The 19010-nt window shown below is 40.0% G+C and overlaps 1 long non-coding RNA gene across 2 annotated transcripts in view; it reads left to right on the plus strand.

Annotated features, from left to right (window-relative positions):
* Positions 1-13636: 13636 nt before the first annotated feature.
* LOC112395610 (uncharacterized) overlaps positions 13637-19010 on the plus strand; it is a 130866-nt gene continuing 125492 nt past the window's right edge. Inside the window, exons 1-2 of one of the 2 annotated variants that reach the window (XR_003002409.1) lie at positions 13637-13739; positions 16985-17055. This is a non-coding gene — a long non-coding RNA (uncharacterized LOC112395610). Of the gene's footprint in view, positions 13740-13775; positions 13959-16984; positions 17056-19010 lie in introns of those variants that run through there. The other variant, XR_003002410.1, reaches the window with a different exon arrangement.

The following is a 19010-nucleotide window of genomic DNA, read 5'->3' on the forward strand; positions in this document are numbered from 1 at the left end:
GAGGGTGAGAAGGGGAGCAAGTGGTAAATGCATGTGAGTGGAATCAATAGCTTCATTCACCTCATAAGTAGTCTATGAACTGAAAAGACAAAAATCTCTGCAGTCCCATTTCTCGATTGAAATACTGTGGAAGGGCCTGGATTCATAGAGGCTAGAAAAATAGACAAGTGAAATGAACTTCTGGTAAATGATTCTGACAGAACCAAAGGAATCATGTCTTGAATGCCCTGTTTCTTCACAAAAGCCATGACTACCTCACATGGGTTGTTTCACTGACAAACATTCACTCTCGGACACAGCTGAACCCATCACGTGTGAGAAGCCTCTTGCAATTGACTTTCTCAAGAGCACCACTTGGCTACCACACTTTTCTCTGAAGGGCAGGTAGCCTGCCTTTCCCTGGATGGACACAGCATGCTGCCTCTAAGAGGAGGTGGAATCCATTGTTCTCCTTCCCCCAGAGAGGTTTCTTGGGCTTTTAGCTTAATCAGTCTCCACTTCAAGAACTCAAGTTCTCTCTCCTCCTCATTTTCCCATCAATCCCCACAGCAAAACACATTCCTTTTCCAAATATCTCCAGCCTTTGATCACTGATCTTCCCATCAGCTGTCAGTGAGAGATCTATTAAATGTTTCAGTCTTGAAATCCTTCTGATGAAGGCAAATGAGAAATAAACTTGTGAAATAGCTCCTAGAACATTGATGTCTCTCAATTTTTTTTACTTTCTCCCTGCTCTGAGGCTTAGATATAGAATGGAGACTAGGTTTCAGTGACAGATGGCAGAGGATAATCTTCCATTTTGTCATAAAGTTAACCCTCAGAGGGGCTTGAAAAAGACCTTTCTCTTGGAAAATCAGTGGCTTCATATTTCCTTGCTTTTAATGGGGTAGAAAAAGCATCTCCTTTCTGATTTTCAAGCTAGAGAACATGCCTTTCCTTTTAAGCTAACCCACCTCGAAAAATACAAAGTTGAGGCTGCCTTCTCCACTCTGTTTTATTTATGCTTTCTGTGAGTACCTTGAGCTTTTTTTTTTTTTTTTTTTTTTGCAGTACGCGGGCCTCTCACTGTTGTGGCCTCTCCCGTTGTGCAGCACAGGCTCCGGACGCGCCGGCTCAGCGCCCATGGCTCACGGGCCCAGCCGCTCTGCGGCATGTGGGATCTTCCCGGACTGGGGCATGAACCCATGTCCCCTGCATCGGCAGGCGGACTCTCAACCACTGTGCCATCAGGGAAGCCCGAGCATTTTAATTAATGATGATTTGACTGTGCTTGAGCCCTAACAATAAATAAGAAAATGGGACTATTAAAGATAAAGCAATAAACAAACCAAAGAAAAGCTGTCTTCCAGTGTTATTTGTTGATATTTTTACAGAGGACAGAAGACTAAATGAAATACAATTCTGAAATTAATTTTTAAGGTTGATAAAGATGATACATGTGATTTTTAAAATGTCTTTTAAATCTTATACTGGCCAAGAAATAACAGGTTTATATGCAGATGAAGCATTTGTTTTATTCTTTGAACAAGTTCAGCCGAAGGAGGTTATGATTTAATGAGTGAACAATACTTGTACTAGGTGTTAGAACAAAGCAGAGAGAATATCACCGAGACCAGTAGCTTCTGATCTTAATCAGTAGAAGACAAAGAAGCCAAGGCAAATTATCAACTGCGCAAGATCCTGGGTATTTCATGATTACCCAACAAAAAGGAGAGCTAAGATGGTTCCAAACATGAAAGGAAGCAGATGGTTAGTTTAGATTGAAGGGAATGTTGAAGGAAGACAATCTTAACCTGGGCGGACGGCTGCTCAGGTAAAAGTCCGCACATTCGGGCTTTGGGGAAAAGTTGTAAAAGGGCACAAGAACACATAAAGGAGAATGGGCCTCTCTATGGCTTTGAATAATAGTGATGCCTGTTCTCCTTCATGTGGCTTTGCATAATGGTAATGATTGGAAAACACATATATGGTATATGTAGGAAAACCTGGATTCCATTAGAATCCAGACCAGGGGCAAACCATTTTTGCACAGTCTCTCCCAAACTGCCCTCCTACATCGAAAGTCTGACTCCAGAGAGGCTGAAGAGCAAGAACCCTGTCAACTAAAACAAACTGCATAACCTAAAAGTTGAGAATTATGTTTTATTCGGGAACCTTACAAGGACTGTAGGCTGGAGAATCAGCTTCTCAGCTCTGACAGTCTGTTCCAAAGAGGTAAGGGAGGAGCCAGGATATATAGGTGTTTTTGCTGAAAAAAAATGTAGTCAAACATCAAAAGATTACTGCTAGTCACAAAAAATCAGACATCTCAGGTTAGTGATTTCAGTACTTTCCTATGTATGGAAAGATGCAAGAGTCTGGACTTATTGAAATCATTCCCTTGATATGCATCTTAACTATCGAGGGCCATTATCCTGTTTTTCTCCATCCTGAATTCCCCTCAGGGTGCACCGTCAGGTGTGGCTACAAGGGCTGATGGCTGTATGGCCACTGCATCCCTTGTTTACTGAAATGGCAGGCAGCATTTTTTTGTCCACATCCCTTTGTAAGGAATGAGGGGGTGGAGAAGCTGGAAGGAGAGAAGACCAGTGTTAAAACCTGATCCTCTCACATCCCAAGCCAGTCCCATGATGAAGTAATTGCTTCTTCTACTCCAAAGGAACAGATACTTATCCCAGGCCCAGGGAATATTGGAATCATTATTAAAAAGGACAGGCAGTCGAGGTAGCAAAGAATAAGAAGGAAGAAGTGGGGGGAAAGAAAGGCGCTTTAAAACCTGCAGCATGGGGTTTTCTCTAACAGACTGAGCACCACATCCCTGAAAGCTTTCTTTCTCTGAGCAGTGACTGAAGACTGGGGACACTCAACCTCCCATCTAAGTTTCATTACATAGTTGCCCATTAAGAAAGGAGCTCACTCTTGGAACACAAGGACTTTTTTTTTTTTTTGCTTCTAGACAGGAATGCAATGAAGGACAACATCTTACCATGTAAAAATAAACTCTACATACTCATCCACACATCCTTCAAATCTTTGAAAATGATGAGTTTTCACGGAGAAACTGTTAGGAATAGTGGTTGGGATCTATAATATCATGGATCAATTTTGCTACAGGTGAAATTGTCTTTTCAGTGCTATCATAAGGACCTGGCTACCATTTCCCACATTCCCCCCCACAAAATTAAAAAAAAAGAACTCCAAATAACTAGTTTACAAATTTTGGAACCCACCAAAGTGGGAACTATCTGTCATATTTAATAACATTTAATAACATTATAGGTACAAGTGACAAAAGTGAAGCAGACAGCAGCTCAGACTAACTCAGGAACAGAACATGACACAAACCCATTTCCTCAAAAATAAATTAGAGGAAGATGATTCTTGAAAGACAAAAAGGCTGACCCTTGAGTTACTCATGTAAAGTATTTAACATGATGTCTGTCCTACAGTAAGTGCTCAAGCAATCTTCATTAACAAAAAGGAGTCTTAGGACGACACCATCCCAGGGTATGTCAGGAGAGTCGAGGATGGCCCCAAAAAAGGAGTAAAGAATTTTGAGGAGGTGACCATGCCCAGTCATCTCAGGTGATACAGAATCAGTTAAGGTGAGGATTGAGGGCTTCCCTGGTGGCGCAGTGGTTGAGAGTCTGCCTGCCGATGCAGGGGACAGGCCTCTATATCTGGCAAGGAGTTCATTAGTGACCTTGAAGATAACAATGAGTTATTGAGGTTGGAATCAGATTCCAGTGGGCTAAGAGAAAGAATGAAGGCATGAAGGGAAATTTCCCAGGAAGGGGAAATCAGGACAGATCAAGGTAAAGTTCTTTAGGATGGGGCAGAATTAAGCTGACTAAGGAAACAAAGTTAGTATGGTAACAATATAAAGAAACAACGGGGAACTTCCCTGGTGGTGTAGTGGTTAAGAATCCGCCTGCCAATGCAGGGGACACAGGTTCGATCCCTGGTCCGGAAAGATCCCACATGCCACGGAGCAACTAAGCCTGTGTGCCACAACTACTGAGCCCTTGTGCCACAACTACTAAAGCCCGTGCGCTTAGAGCCTGTGCTTTGAAACAAGAGAAGCCACCGCGATGAGAAACCCATGCACCGCAACAAAGAGTAGCCCCCGCTCACCGCAACTAGAGAAAGCCCATGCACAGCAACGAAGACCCAACGCAGCCAAAAAAAAAAAACCAAAAAGACACAATGCTATTAAAAGTTGGTTGGAAGGGCTAAGGCATATAGTTCTACCGTCATCTCAAGAATACATAAACTTGGGACTTCCAAGGAATCAAAATCTGCAGTCTGGGTTTATGGTTTTGTAATGAATTTGCTATGCCAGCCTAGGCAACTAATTCACTTTCCCTGGGTCTCAGTCCATCAACAAGTAATACCAAACATAAAGAGTGTATAATACTGTAGTCCATAACCATTACCATAAAAATATGTGTATAGTAATGCATACATATATAATCTATATCAAGAAGCTAGAAAATGCTTTGAAAGTAAGAGTAGTAGAAGATAGTGGTAAGGAAGTGCTAAGTGTTATTAGCAAAATAAGTGTTACAATGACTGCTACTATGTGCTACTCTCTACTGATGATATCATACATTCTGGTTTTTCAAATTTCAAATGCTGGGGCTATGGGACGTCGTTTATACAGGTCTAGGGAAAAATTGGTATTCTTACCAGTGTGTCATCTTTGAAGCAAAGGAGTGATTTTAGGAATAAAAAGTTCACAGTAGAAGCAGCAGAATAATAATGCCTCAATAATCAGTGAAATTATCCTGAGATAATGAATGCTTCTAGGAGGCAGCAGGAGTGGGGGATGAGAGGAATTAAGTGATGAAAATGGCCTTAACTAGATTTTCCTATAATGGAGTTATGAAATAATCTGTATTATTTGGGTTAGTATACAGGGTAAAGATTTTAATTTTGGTCATGTAAAAATCTCTCTTCTCTGAAAGCATCTTTTATTTTGTAATTATCTTTTAAAAGAGAGGTTGTGTCAGCTCTGGACATTCTTATTTTTATTCTTTTCAACTTATTTTTAACCTTCAGATAGTTATGCAAAAGCTAATGAAGTAGCAGAGTCACACCTAGTAAATGAGAAATTGAGAACCAGTGGTGGAGGATAGTGAAAGGAAAGGCAGTGAGTTAAAATACCCTTCACTCCTTCCAAGGCTTCAGTATAAACAATTTAATCACCAACACTCTGATAGTACTGGGTGCTTTCATGTGCCAGCTTCTTACATGACAATTACCTATGAAATAAGTACTATCATCGTCCCACTTCTCAGATGAAAAAACTAAGACTGAGCTCAGTTGGCCCAGGTCACACAGCTGGTGTGTGATGATACCAAGACACTCAAATCTAGACTCAACTGCACTCATACTTTTAAACATTGTGCTGTCTGGCTTCCCTAGTGGATCCCAACTGTGGGTCACTGTGTATTGCTGGCATTGATGCACAGAGCCTTTTCCTACGGCCAGTCTCAGTGGCAGCTGGGCACTTTGCTCCCCCTGACTCACCCAGCAACAGCCTAATGTTTCCATTGCTGGCATCTTCCCAGTGCTGCCTGGAGTTGTGTTTCCTCGTGTTTATTTTCCTTAATGGAAACTAGAAGCTAAGATTGTTAAATGCATTCAAATAGGGCTGCTTAGGGAAACAGACTTTGTGAAGGCCATACCTTTTAAAAAGCGATCAGAAACCATTTTTTCCCCCTGAAAATCAGAGAGAGAAGGGGGGAAGGAAGGAAACATACACAGACACAGAAAGAGAGAGAGAGAGAGAGATTTATTGTCCTGACCTGAGCAGCATACTATCCTATCCTTGCTCATCAAGAATGAACTGCTGGGCTTATTGCAAATACTAAAAATTTTTCTTGAAATTTGGGGGATAAATGTACATTTATTTTTATATAATCTTTAGCAAGATAAAAATTCTATGTAAAAATTTTAAAAATACATATTTTATTTTAGTGGAATTATCTGGTGTTTCTTATCACAGGTGAGATAATAGAAAATTATTTAATGCAAAACAAGAAAATATATGTAAAAAGTTTTAAATATCTGTTTTATTTTATTGAAATTATCTGGTGTTTCTTATCACAGGTGAGATAATACAAAATTATTTAATGCAAAAAAAAAGAAGAAAAAGAAAAAAGAATGGGTTCCTGGTATAGTAGAAATCAAGTTTGAGGAATTTCATCCCCCAAAGAAGGAAACCATTAACCAATATTTCCCGCATCTTTTTTACCATATGTGAAATATCAGAAGAATAATTAGGAAGACGCTCACAGATGATACAGTGATTAAGAGGAGGGAACTCTGAAGTCAGATCAGCTGGGTTCAATTCTGGTTCCATCACTTACTAGCTGAGTAGCTCTTTACATAGGTTACTTGACTTCTCTGAATGTCAGTTTTCTCATCTGTACAAGGGATAAGGATAATGCCAAGTTCAACAGATAGCTGTGAATATTTAATATAATAATCTGTGTAAAGCTGCACATAATAAGTGCTAAATAAATAATAGCTATTTCTATATTAACTCAACTTGGAGAAGGAGGTTGTTACAGCTTCTGAGCTTTGTCATAGCAATTAGAACAAACTGGGTGGATTAAAACAATAGAAATGTATTTTCTCATAGTTCTGGAGCCAAAAGACCAAAACTGAGGTGTCAGCAGGGCTGTACTCCCTCTGGGGGCTCAAAGGGAGACTCCTTCCTTGCCTCTTTAAGCTTCTGGTGGCAATGGCAATCTTTGTGTCTACATCACTCCAGTCTCTGCCTCGTCCTCAATGGCCCTCTCTTCTGTATGTCTTCTTCCCTCTCTTATAAGGACATTTGTCATTGGACTTAAGACCCATTTGGGTAATCCAGGATAATCTCATCTCAAGATCCTTAATTTAATTGCATCTGCAAAGATCCTTTTCCAAATAAGGTCACATTCACAAGGTCCAGGTATTAGAAGGTGGACATATTGTTTTAGGGGCCTCCATTCAACCCTCTACAAGTGTTAAGCATACCTTTCACTTGTCTTTCAACTTTATTTTTATTCCACTCTTATATTGTTTCCTAAATGCTAATGGTGTTGCCTTTTTTTTTAGGCCATGCCATGTGGCTTTCCAGATCTTAGTTCCCTGACCAGGGCTCGAATCCTGCAGGTGCCTCCTGCAGTAGAAGCGCAGAATCCTAACAACTGTACTGCCAGGGAATTCCCTAATGGTGCTGCCTTGACTCGAGAAACATTTATGAGTGTTAACTCTATGTTAAGTTCAGTGCCATGGAGGCTAAAAAAATAAAGCATCTTGTACCACAAAGTAATGCAGATCAGAAGTGACTGAGGCTATCAGAGAGGTACAGACGAAGGCACTTAAGAGTATGAGCAGTTACTTTGGAAGGGAGAGAGTAATTGAACCAGGTTATGAGTACAATATGGAAGTGTAGGGACAGGAAAATAACATTCTAAGTAGAAGAAACAGCAGGAGCAGTGGAATAGCATAGGAAACGTATTTACAATAGCAAATGGTTTTTGCTTAGAATAAGAGTCTGCAAACTATGACCCAACCATCCTGCCATCTGTTTTCGTATGGCCCCCGATCTAAGGGTGGTTTTTATATTTTTAAATGGCTGCGGGAAAAAAACCCAAAGATTGAAGAAGAATTTTCAGCATGTAAAAATTATATAAAATTCATATTTCTGGGTCCATAACTAAAGTTTTATTGAAATACAGCTACATATTCATTTACATATTGTCTATGGCTTCTTTTGTACTATAATGGCAGATATGAGTAGTTGTGACAGAGACCATAATGGCTAAAGAGTTTAAATATTTACTATCTGACTCTTTACAGAAAAAGCTTGTAGACACCTGCTTTAGCAGAAGCATAAGGAGCCTAAAGGCGAATAAGCTGTGGTTGAAATAAATAACAGTTTAATGTATAACTTATTATACCTTGTAGGTAATGTATTTGGAATTTAGGAGAACCCAAGCCACAGAATTGCCCCCTGGCATACTGGTGGGACACAGATACTGGCAGATATGAGCCTTTTCTTCAACCTTCATGATGCACCATATAGGCAGCCAATTCTTCTACCAACCAAAACCAAATTTATTTGGTTGTTAGTTTTATTTTCTTTTCAGTTGGTTAAATAAATAGTGGGACTGGGCTTCCCTGGTGGCGCAGTGGTTGAGAGTCCGCCTGCCGATGCAGGGGACGCGGATTCGTGCCCCGGTCCGGGAAGATCCCACATGCCGCGGAGCGGCTGGGCCCGAGAGCCATGGCCGCTGAGCCTGCGGGTCCGGAGCCTGTGCTCCGCAACAGGAGAGGCCACAACAGTGAGAGGTACGCGTACCGCAAAAAAAAAAAAAAAAAAAATCGTGGGACATTTTCTGCCAAACTGCCCCTTGGGGGAGGGAAAAATGGCAAGAATTACCTTACAATAATCACCAACAATTGAGAGTTGAGTCTCTGTGCCCACTTTAGTTAATAAGGCAGCCCTGGGTAGCAATCATTAAAATGGAGATTCTTCCATGAAGGAGAAAACAGCTCCCTGTTGAATTGGAATCTGTGGGTCTTCAATGGAACTCAGGACTATGCAGTTAAGATTTAAAGAGGTGGGAAAATGAAGGATCCAAACTGCACTCTGCAAAGAAATTTTTATATTTTGTTCTTCACTTTCCCCATGAATCCCTAAGTTGTTATGCTTACATGTATATTCTTACATATAGCAAGCATAAAATAGGAAGGGGCATCATTTTGAAAAATTTTCCTATTCTCTCATTCTGCTTAACTCAACTCATTTATTTATTTAAATACAAATTGGTTCCTAATCTAATTTAAAAATAACTTGACCCAGAGAAGGGATGGGTCTTTGAAGGCAGTTATACATATAATGGAATATTATTCAGCCTTAAAAAGGGAAATGCTGCCATCTGTGACAGCAGAGATGAACCTTAAGAACATTATGCTAAATGAAATAAGCCCGTCACAGAATGAGGCAATGAACTTTCTCCTTGATAAAATAGTTGCATGCTCTCCCAGCCATGATATTCTACTTTAGATTCAAATTGCACAGGAATAGCTGTTTATTGTAACTTGGTTACGTGCTCTCCCTAGGCTAACAACCGATGGCCAGGGTGTTCTATTGTCACTTTATTAAACAGACTTTGAAGATAGGGTTCATGTCTATTTCATCCTGGAATTCTCTGAAGTACTTGCTCTAGTGCCTTGCACATAGCACATATGCAAATATTGGTTGAATGAATAACAGAATGAAACACCAGCTCTTTGGGACTTATCTTGACCTTCATCTCTGTGCCTTATTTTGTAATTATAGCCTGCAGTTGTGTTGTTTCTGTGGCAGATTTAACCTAAGCATTATGTGGCAAAACCTTTTTTTAAAAAGTTAAAGTTCAGGTTCAGAAATATGTATTATTAAACTAATTTTCAGAGCTTCCCTCTTTTTAATAAAAAATGAACAGAGAGTGTTCACAAGGAACCAGACTATAATTTAAACCCAGATATACATAGTGTATTAAGTAAATCAACAAAAGAAATTAATACAATTCATACTTTATCAGTCTGGGCTCGCTGCATACTTTCATTCAACCTAGTAAATATTCTCAGTTTTCTTGAATTATAGCAAACCACAGCCCATAGATTAAAGGTGGTCCACTGCTTTTTTCATTGGAACATGACAATGCTCTTTTCCTTACTGTTTTGTCTGTGGCTGCTTTGGTACTACAATGGCAGAGTTGAGTACTCCCAATAGCAATCCTGTGGCCGGCAACATTAAAATGTTTACTATCTGGCTTTTTACAGAAATGTTTGCTGATTCCTGATTTAGACTCTACAACTCTCTTTACTGGCAATGTACTGTCATCTTAGCAAAAAGCTCAAGAAACTATCCTCACCCTCTTTTCTCACTCCAATAGGAGAGGATTGTGATCTGAATCAAAGACAGGTGAAGGGCACACAGAGATTACAGTGGAGCTTTTGTTGGGAGGAGAAAGGAACCAGACTCTTTTCCTATTCATGATTTATGCTGTACTGTATCCTGCTGTCTTTGAAGATAGATTGCAGAAACAAAGTGGGACCATGATGGGTACTGGGAAAGAGTCATGCAGTTGCTGAGGGCAGATTTAGGTTTAAGTTTCCAAAGAGAAAGGTCCAAGCAGGGTGTATGCAGTTTTCATGTGGCCCAGCCCAACTGACCTAGGCCGGCACTGGGGCAGGGCTGGGAATAAAGAGTGAGCCTAAAATCAGCATAACAACCATGTCATTTTCTAGCTCTGTTCCATTATGGGAGACGTTAAAATATTACAAAGTTTCCTTCTCGCAGTGAACAGAAATTCTCTTCATTGGTATTGATTCGTTCTTCTACAGCCTTCTTTGTGTTGTGGGCTGAATTGTGTGTCCTCCGCCCCCACCGCCCGGCAGATTCATATGTTGAAGTACTAATCTTTAGTACCTCAGAACATGGTATCTTCCTTGAAAATAGGGTCTTTAAAGAGGTAATTAAATTAAAATGAGGTTTTTAGAGTGACCCTAATCCAATACACAGAGGAAAGGCCATGTGAATATACAAGAAGAAGACCATCCATAAGTCAAGGAGAGAACCCTCAGTGAGCCCTGCTAACTCCTTGATCTTGGATTTCTAGCCTCTAAAATTGTGAGAAGATAAATTTCTATTGTTTAAGCCACCTAGTCTGTGGTACTAGCAGACTAATATATTGAATACCACGTATCAACCTTCACATATGAGTAGACAAGTATCATCTCTTCTGTTCACCTGTTAAATATCTCCTCTCCTCTCACACAGTTTGGTTTACTAACTAGGTACCGCCTCTGGTATATTTTATTTTTAAAATATATAAAGGTTTTCCGAATGTTTCTATTTATTGGTTCAGCAATTCTACCTCCAGGAATTTTCTGTATTAAGGAAAGCACAGTGCTTTATGCACAAAGATTTGCATCCCAGTGATGCATTTTATTTTCTTCAACTTAGAAAAATGGTCTATATATATACTACTTTACTTATTTTACAAAAAAAATTTTAACCCAAAGTACACATCTGGAGATATTTTCAAAATATACGAAAATTTGTAAGTAAAAAGTAAAAATCTCCCCTTACGTTTCCCACAAACGCACTGTCTAGAGATAACTATGGGAGTTATCCTCCCTTCACTTATGATTATAAACATATACTCACACATATCTTTAAACAGAAATGGGAAAACTATTGTGCATAATATTAGAATTTTTTCACTTATGAAAGCATGGAGAGCTTCGTATGGTAATTCAATTCCTCATCCTTCCTTCGCTCACTGCCTTCAGAACTCCTGTCCAGCTTCAAAGAGCCTGGTTTTTGTCTTCCTCTTCTTCCCTAGTGCTCTGTTAAGTGTCCTTTAGGCGCTTATAGTGCCCTGAGCACAGTTAATTGCCTTGCCCAACATATATGACCATAGTTAAGAATAATGGCTCTAGAAGTCAAACTGCCAGGGTTTGAATCCTAGTGTTTTCATTTCCTATGGCCGCTGTAACAAGTTATCACAAACTTGTTCTGGGGATTAGGAGGTGGACATCTTCAAAGAGCTATTATCCTACCTAGAAATACCATCTTGTTAGCGAGATGTGCCTCAGTCTTTGACAACTATTAAAAGAGTAGAGAGATTGTCCCTACTCATAAGGTTGCTAAGAGAATTCAGTGAGTTCATTCATGTGAATAGTGCCTGGAACACAGTCTATGTTCAGTAGTGTTAGTTATTATAACCATATAGTTATCTATGTGCCTTATTTTCCCTATAATAGACTGCTAGTTCCTTGAAGAAAAGAACAGTATTATATACTATGTGCTCAATAAATGTTTGTTAAACTGAATTGCTCCACCTAAGACTATTATTTAGCCAGTAAAAATGGCAGAGAATTTGAAATGTTATGAAAAACATCATCGTATTTTGTTGTCATATTGACAAATGCAAAATAAAATATGCATAGGCAATCACAGCTGTTTTAAATGTGCAGAACTAAAAATTATACATAAAAATACACTGGGAGGAAATATGCCCAAATGTTAACAGTTGGTGGTCTTGGAATGGTGGAATGATGGGTAATTTTTTTATTCCTATTTTTACTTTCAGACTTTCTCTATTGAGCAGATTTATTTTTAAGATGTAAAAATAATTTACATCTGATTTACACACACACGTACATGCACAGTCACACGCACACACACCTCTTGCTTGTTAAACATTAGAGGTGACATTATACAGAATCAGAACTCAGGTTTTGAGTTACTACCTGGGTTACAGTTCTGGTCCATCATTTAAGAGCCCTGAGTGCATGGAGGCAAGCTGCTGTTGTGAATGTTGTTATTGCTGTAGTTGTGTTTCTGCTTCACTGCCCTCACCTGAGAGCCAAGGAGAGCGATCCTCCACCCAGAGGGCTGCAATGGTTCCAGTAAGATAATGCACGAAAACTCCCAGCACATCACATGACACACAACAGACCCTGAATAAATGTTAGCTACTCTTCCCAGGGTTATGATTCCTGAGAGGATGATGCTGATCTGATCACACATTTTAAGAGTAATAAGGAGATATTTGTTCAGAGGAAGGAAGCAGAGAAAACAGAACAAAACCAGCTTGCTGGATCTCAGGATCTATAAGACTTATTTCATTTAAACCCCTCTTGTGTAAGGATGTACCGAATCTGATACTACAAGAATGTTTTTCAAACATTCTGTTTTTAGCAACAGAACTCCCCCCACCCCCCAAATCTCATGCAGGTCCCCCAGATTTAAAACAGATCAAAACCACTGCTCTGGTAAAATGGGAGTCAGGTCGTGTTCTGAGCTCTATGCTGCTCTTACAGAGCTGAGGCTTCTCAGAAAATGATGTGGAAAATGCTCTTCCAACATAAACCTAACTGGTTCACAAACTGTACCTTGCCAGCTTCTTCTGGGAGAGGGGACATGGTGTCCCGGGTACTCTCTTGTGGTTTGAGGGGTAGCAGGGGGCAAAGGGTGCATTAGGAACAGCTGCACCCCGGCTCCTGAACTAGTTGGCACGGCATTTATGCATGTCTCAAGCCTGTTCCTTAGGAGCTGTGCCCTTATGTGAGCCAGAACTACACAAAGGCATTGTCTTCAAACACTGGGGCTCCTCTTTCTTGACGGGCCCTTGTTTACCCATTCATCAGCAGGTGGTGGCTGGAACATTCCCCTTTGATTTTGTGGCTCAGGAGCAGCAGGCTAAAACCTAAGCTGAATAAACATCATATCATTTGGCACTGGCAGCATTCCTGGTAGCCCGGGTCAGGCGAGGTTTAAGGAGGATTAGGTTTAGATTAGAAAAGGGGTTGAGTTATTTTTTTCCCCTGTGGTCTCTCTTAAGTGCCTTAGGGTTTTGTAAGAGGTAACTGGGCTGAGAGCCTGGGCTCATTTGCTCCAGAAATAAAAGTGGTGAGCTCGGTGTTCTTTTCTGGAAGACAGAGGTATGTTCTTCTCCTGAATATGGTTTTTCCCATGAGGGTCAAGAGCTCGACCTTTTCTCTAGAAAACCTTGGGCATTTGTGCGCGCGCGCGCCCACGTGGACGCACACACGGGCACGCTCACACCGGTGCGCGCACGCGCGCGCGCACACACAATTTGACTTCTCGGCGGTTCCTGAAACACTCAGGCTAGAGGAATTTTAAGAGCCTACACAACTCGCTAATGGGAGAGACCTCACTCAAGGTGAGCCTTGAGGGGCGGGGTGGTTGTCCTCCCCAGAGTAGCTCTTCGGTGACTACTGGCCGTGCGGCATTGCCCTTGCTGTCACAACGCCAGGTTTCCTTGGCAGTCCGGCCTTGGAGAGAGGCTGGCCGGGGGCTCTGGCACTCACTCCTGTTTATAGCACAGAGCCTTGCTCCACTCCCTGGCGACGGCTGGCAAACCCAAACTAGCGACACACAGGTTAGTGGGTAGTGGGGGAGGGGAGCAGTACCGCGGCGACTACCTTTTGAAGGCACACCTTCTCCTTAGATTCCCGGGAAGATTGTCCTTTCACCCTGGCGTCTGCCAGCTCCGGCTTTGCTTCTGGGGCAATTGTGGTTGGCTCTGCCCTCTAGGGAAAGAAACTGCTGACTAAATTTTTCCTCCTTGTTCTCTTTGTCAGTGGTGTCCTCCGCACCACCAGCATTTTTTTTTTTTAAAGGGTGAGACTAACATGTTTTTTCTCAAATAAATGGATGTCCCCACTTACAGTTAAACACCAGAGTGCCCAGGCTGCCGTTTACTTGTTGTGTAACAGGGAGCAAAACCTCCCTGAGCCTCAGTTTTCTTCAGGGATTAAAACAATACCTGTTGTATGGGGCAGTCAGGAAAAATCAACATGGGGCAAGTTATTAGCAATTCTCTCACTCTAAGTGAATATTTGGGAATGGTTTACCATTAATGTTATAAGCAGATTCTTATCCTCCAATGGAACATGATTTTCTCTCTAGAAACAACCTTCTAGAGCCTTTAACGCAAGCATAGGCTTTCTCTAATTTCGCACAGGGAATTTCCATTTGCCACTTCTAGGATGAGCAACTACTCAGGTGGCATCGTTTTAGGGGCTGCTGAAGATTCGAATACCAAATAGTACTGTTAGCGTGAAGGTAAGGGAACTTAGTGGTCCAGCCTAGTCTACTGTGTAATGAATATATTTTAAAACGTTCAAACTCTGCTTTTCATTTTTACACCATTGTTATGTAAGTGGAGAAGACCGTTCTGGTTTCTATAAGAGTTAACATTTGAGCACTTTCCATGTCCTAGTAGATGTCCTAAGCACTTTAACTAGTTTAATCCTTGCCATAACACTCCAAATAGGTCCTATTATTATCATTTTATAAATGGAGACAGAGGCTCAGAGAGGTTAAGTAAATGGTCCAGGGTCACAGAGCTTGTAAGTATCAGAGCTGGTGGTAAATCTTCAGCTTCCTGCTGCTTCAGTCTCTCCAAATTTTTATGAGAATGTGTTGCCTCGCCTTACACACCCTAAAATAATAATTTTCAGTTGAGAAGTTCATCCTTGCTCTCTTTGATAGGCCTGTCAGCCTCCCCCTAGCAAAAATCGCAGATGGCTTAACGCTGTCCAGAGCTTCAGATTTATTAACACAGCCTTCACATTGTTTGTAAAGCTGCTGGATAATTTATTTTTTAACCTCCATGCTGAAGAAAATTATGTAAGTGCACACATGCTTCAGTGCTCATCAGTAAGGGGCGAAGAAGTAATAGTGTTTGTTTATATCATCCAAAATGTTTGCTACTAAACATAAGAAATAATTGTTAAGGCTATACACAGACTAAGGTGGTGGAGCTTATAGAACTTACAACATGATATCCAGCTTATCCTCTCATTTTTTTTGACCTTGAGCAAGTTTTGGATATGAACTAAATTTCTTTATGTGATTTTTTTCTGATTGTAAAAGTGTTATATGTCCCTTGTAGGAAATTCAGAAAATATGGAAGAAGCCAGTAAAGAGGGAAGAGATATGAGGACATATGTATATGTATAACTGATTCACTTTGTTATAAAGCAGAAACTAACACACCATTGTAAAGCAATTATACTCCAATAAAGATGTTATAAAAAAATAAAGAAGCCAGTAAAATAGGGCTAAATTTCCTAGTGTGTGATCTGGGCCCAGAACCAAAGCTCTTTTGGGTTAGTTAATACCTGTGCAGTTATTTTTGTGAAGAACTACAAAGAAAAGCCCTTTGATTCTAGGGCAATTTTAAGGTATTTTGCCATAAGTCATTTTAAAGCAATCAAGTGAGAAAAAAGACAATTTTCTCTGCTCCTCATTGTTACAGTTGAGTCTGTAGAGAATTGTTGAATGGGGGGAAAAGTAAGCTTATCACATCCCCAGATGCTGTGTATAATATGGCAGACTGGATTCTTGCTTTCTTTAAACTTCCAAACTGATCTGGAATCTTGAGTTTCCAAAGCTGTGAGTTAAAAGTATTTAACTAGGGGGCTTCCCTGGTGGCGCAGTGGTTGGGAGTCCGCTTGCCAATGCAGGGGACACGGGTTCGTGCCCCGGTCCAGGAGGATCCCACATGCCGCGGAGCGGCTGGGCCCATGAGCCATGGCTGCTGAGCCTGCGCGTCCGGAGCCTGTGCTCTGCTATGGGAGAGGCCACAGCAGTGAGGGGCCCATGTATCGCAAAAAAAAAAAAAAAAAAAAAATTAACTAGAAATGTGATTTCCTGCTCCCCATTTCTCCCCATTTTCCTTCCTATTTATAAAAGATTAAAATACTATACTTAAAAAAAGAAAATTCATGAAAATCAAGTTTTCCATAATCACATTTGGATATTTGCAGTACTTTATATTTACATCTCACCTGAATATGAGTCAAAGAATGAGTTACCCCCACATATATTTCCCTATCACTATACTGGCCATCAAATATTTTTAAATATTTAAAAGTTATTTTTAGGCACTGCCTGCACATGAACACATAATAGAAAAGGATCAGGCCATTTACTTATACATGTTCTCAAATCAACTATCCTGAACTGATACTGTGTGTTCAGAATCTCTCCAGTGGTATATAAAAAATTAGGTAGATTGGAACCTTATTTTCTTCTTTGGTAGAGAGGAGTTGATTTCATTCTAAACAGCATCGCTTCCCATGTTGTCTATGGGCCTGGGTCCTGTAAAGCAATTAGTGTTTTCAGATTTACAGTCCACAATTTCAGAGGCATAACTTGCTTGTGTAATCGCTTATTTATGTAATATTTATGTACTTATCACTTCATCTGTGAGCCTCAATGTGATTTGTAAATATTAACATATTGTAATTACGTTTCATCACAAGGAAAATATGATGTACAGTCATTAGTAGTTTTATACCATTATTAGCTTTGTAGTTGACCTAGAAAGATGACATTTAGATTTGTGGTTGTGGCTTCTCTCTAACTTATAGTGAATCATTCTTCTCTTTGTGTCAGTGATTTGCTACCATGTATTGAAAGAAGTCGGGATGATGCCACATTCCCAAGGGATACCAGAAGAACTCAATGTAAGTTTACTGTTTCTACTATAAGATTTTCAGTGTTTTGCCCTTAAGATGTTAGGAACATCTTTAACTGAGCACATGAAATTTAGGGTCCTCTAAGTAACTGATATCGCACTTCCTAGAGTGACCTTTGAAAACCAGCCAAACAAACAAACAAAAAGTTTAGTATTATCAGCACCGCGTTCACCAGGATGAAAAACAATAAACGAGCAAACCAATGTTACTATGACACCTAGTTAGTCTGTCTGGGCTTGTGACCTTTCCCCTTTGCCTTTCCCTCTGAACCCTCTGAACGTTTTGTCCTTTTTCTTCCAAACTTCTTAGGATGGTGGAGCCCTGTGTTGTGAATTATGATTTATAATCTCTTGTCTTGTGTTTATGACATTCTGCTTCTTTCCAACATGATTTATTGCTGACCTTGTTTTTAACATTTGGACATAATGCTTTTATATTTCAAGGCTGAACATGGATCTTTGTGTGTTATGTTTGGTTAATCTTGAGCAATGGATCTGGAGAACCACAGATGAGAAGCAGTAACAACAACAACAAAAAGTCCCAGAAATGCAGTAGTAGCTGCTATGGTTCAACAGCAGGGAGGTGAAAGCTGTGATGCACACAGCCACTCAGAGTAGGAACTTGTTTGGACTGTAAATCTGAGTAACTCCCTGACCCAGTAATACTTTCCGGGCCTCTGAGTCTAGGATAAGGATCATCTTTGACTTTATAGTGACTGACAATGTCTGCTTTTCCAAAAGAATGACGAAGGATGGAAGGGGAAGGCACTAGTATCTACTTTTAATTATACATTTTTCCTAGCAATATGCTAATTTAATAAACAAATACCTGAATATAGCTCAACATGTCAATAATATTAGTCATGTGCATGTTAGCATGTTTAAATGTTGATAACTGTATCATTCTAGCCATTTGGGTTTGCAAACTTATAATACAGATGTGCCCCCATGAGGACATACTGAGATGGTCTTCTCAAATTTTTCAATTTTACACTTTAATATTAAAAGAAGTAATTACATTATAAAATTACAGTTTCCCAGAAGGCTTTTGAGTCCAGGTTTTTTTTTTTTTTTTCCGGTACGCGGGCCTCTCATCCCCTGTATCAGCAGGCAGACTCTCAACCACTGCGCCACCAGGGAAGCCCTTGAGTCCAGGTTTTACTGTCCTGGAAGGTGGCAATTATTGGTCTTGGATCTTAGACACTGTAATTTTCATTAAGGCTAATTCTATTAATTGCTTGGTGATCCATCCTTACACTGAATAACCCACTTTCTAGGATACCTTCTTTATAAGTAATAGAATTTCCTATTGAAGCAATCTAAGACTGGCATTTTATAAATTATTATTATTATTGAGCAGTCCTCAGTAGAAGTAAAGTGACCGTTTTTCTTCCTTTGTTCCTTCCTTCCTGACTTACACCCTAGTTAAAAGGAAATATATGAATCCTGTACAGAAACCATGTGGCTAGCAAGTCAGTATTCTGTTACCAAAGCTTATGTCTTATCTTTACCTGGTTGGAGATCCACTGAACTCTACCAGATAAGGGCCTCTGAAGAATATCTTTTGGAAAAAGCACAAGCATTAGATTTAGATGCATCTCTATCCAAATATGTCTCTTCCATGTAACTTACCGTGTGACCTTGGACAAGTTAACACACGCGTAAAAGGAAGAAAACAATAGCAAACTTGTAGAAGGATTAAATTAGATAAAAGTATAAGTTAAATACCTAAAATTATGCTTTCTACTTGCTAGACACTCTGTACATAGACCTGAGGTAGTGAACTAATCTGTAAAATGTTCTTACAACTCTCATTAAATCTCCTTTCTCATAATTCTCTGCAGAAGCTTATGAAAAACAGTAAGCTTTTCCTTATGTAAGAATAATCCCACCTTTCAAAAAGAAAATTGCCACTTTCTCTGTACCAACAATTATTCCTTATTC

Source organism: Neophocaena asiaeorientalis, unplaced genomic scaffold (genome assembly GCF_003031525.2).
Source record: "Neophocaena asiaeorientalis asiaeorientalis breed wild unplaced genomic scaffold, Neophocaena_asiaeorientalis_V1.1 scaffold249, whole genome shotgun sequence".
NCBI classification, from domain to species: domain Eukaryota; kingdom Metazoa; phylum Chordata; class Mammalia; order Artiodactyla; family Phocoenidae; genus Neophocaena; species Neophocaena asiaeorientalis.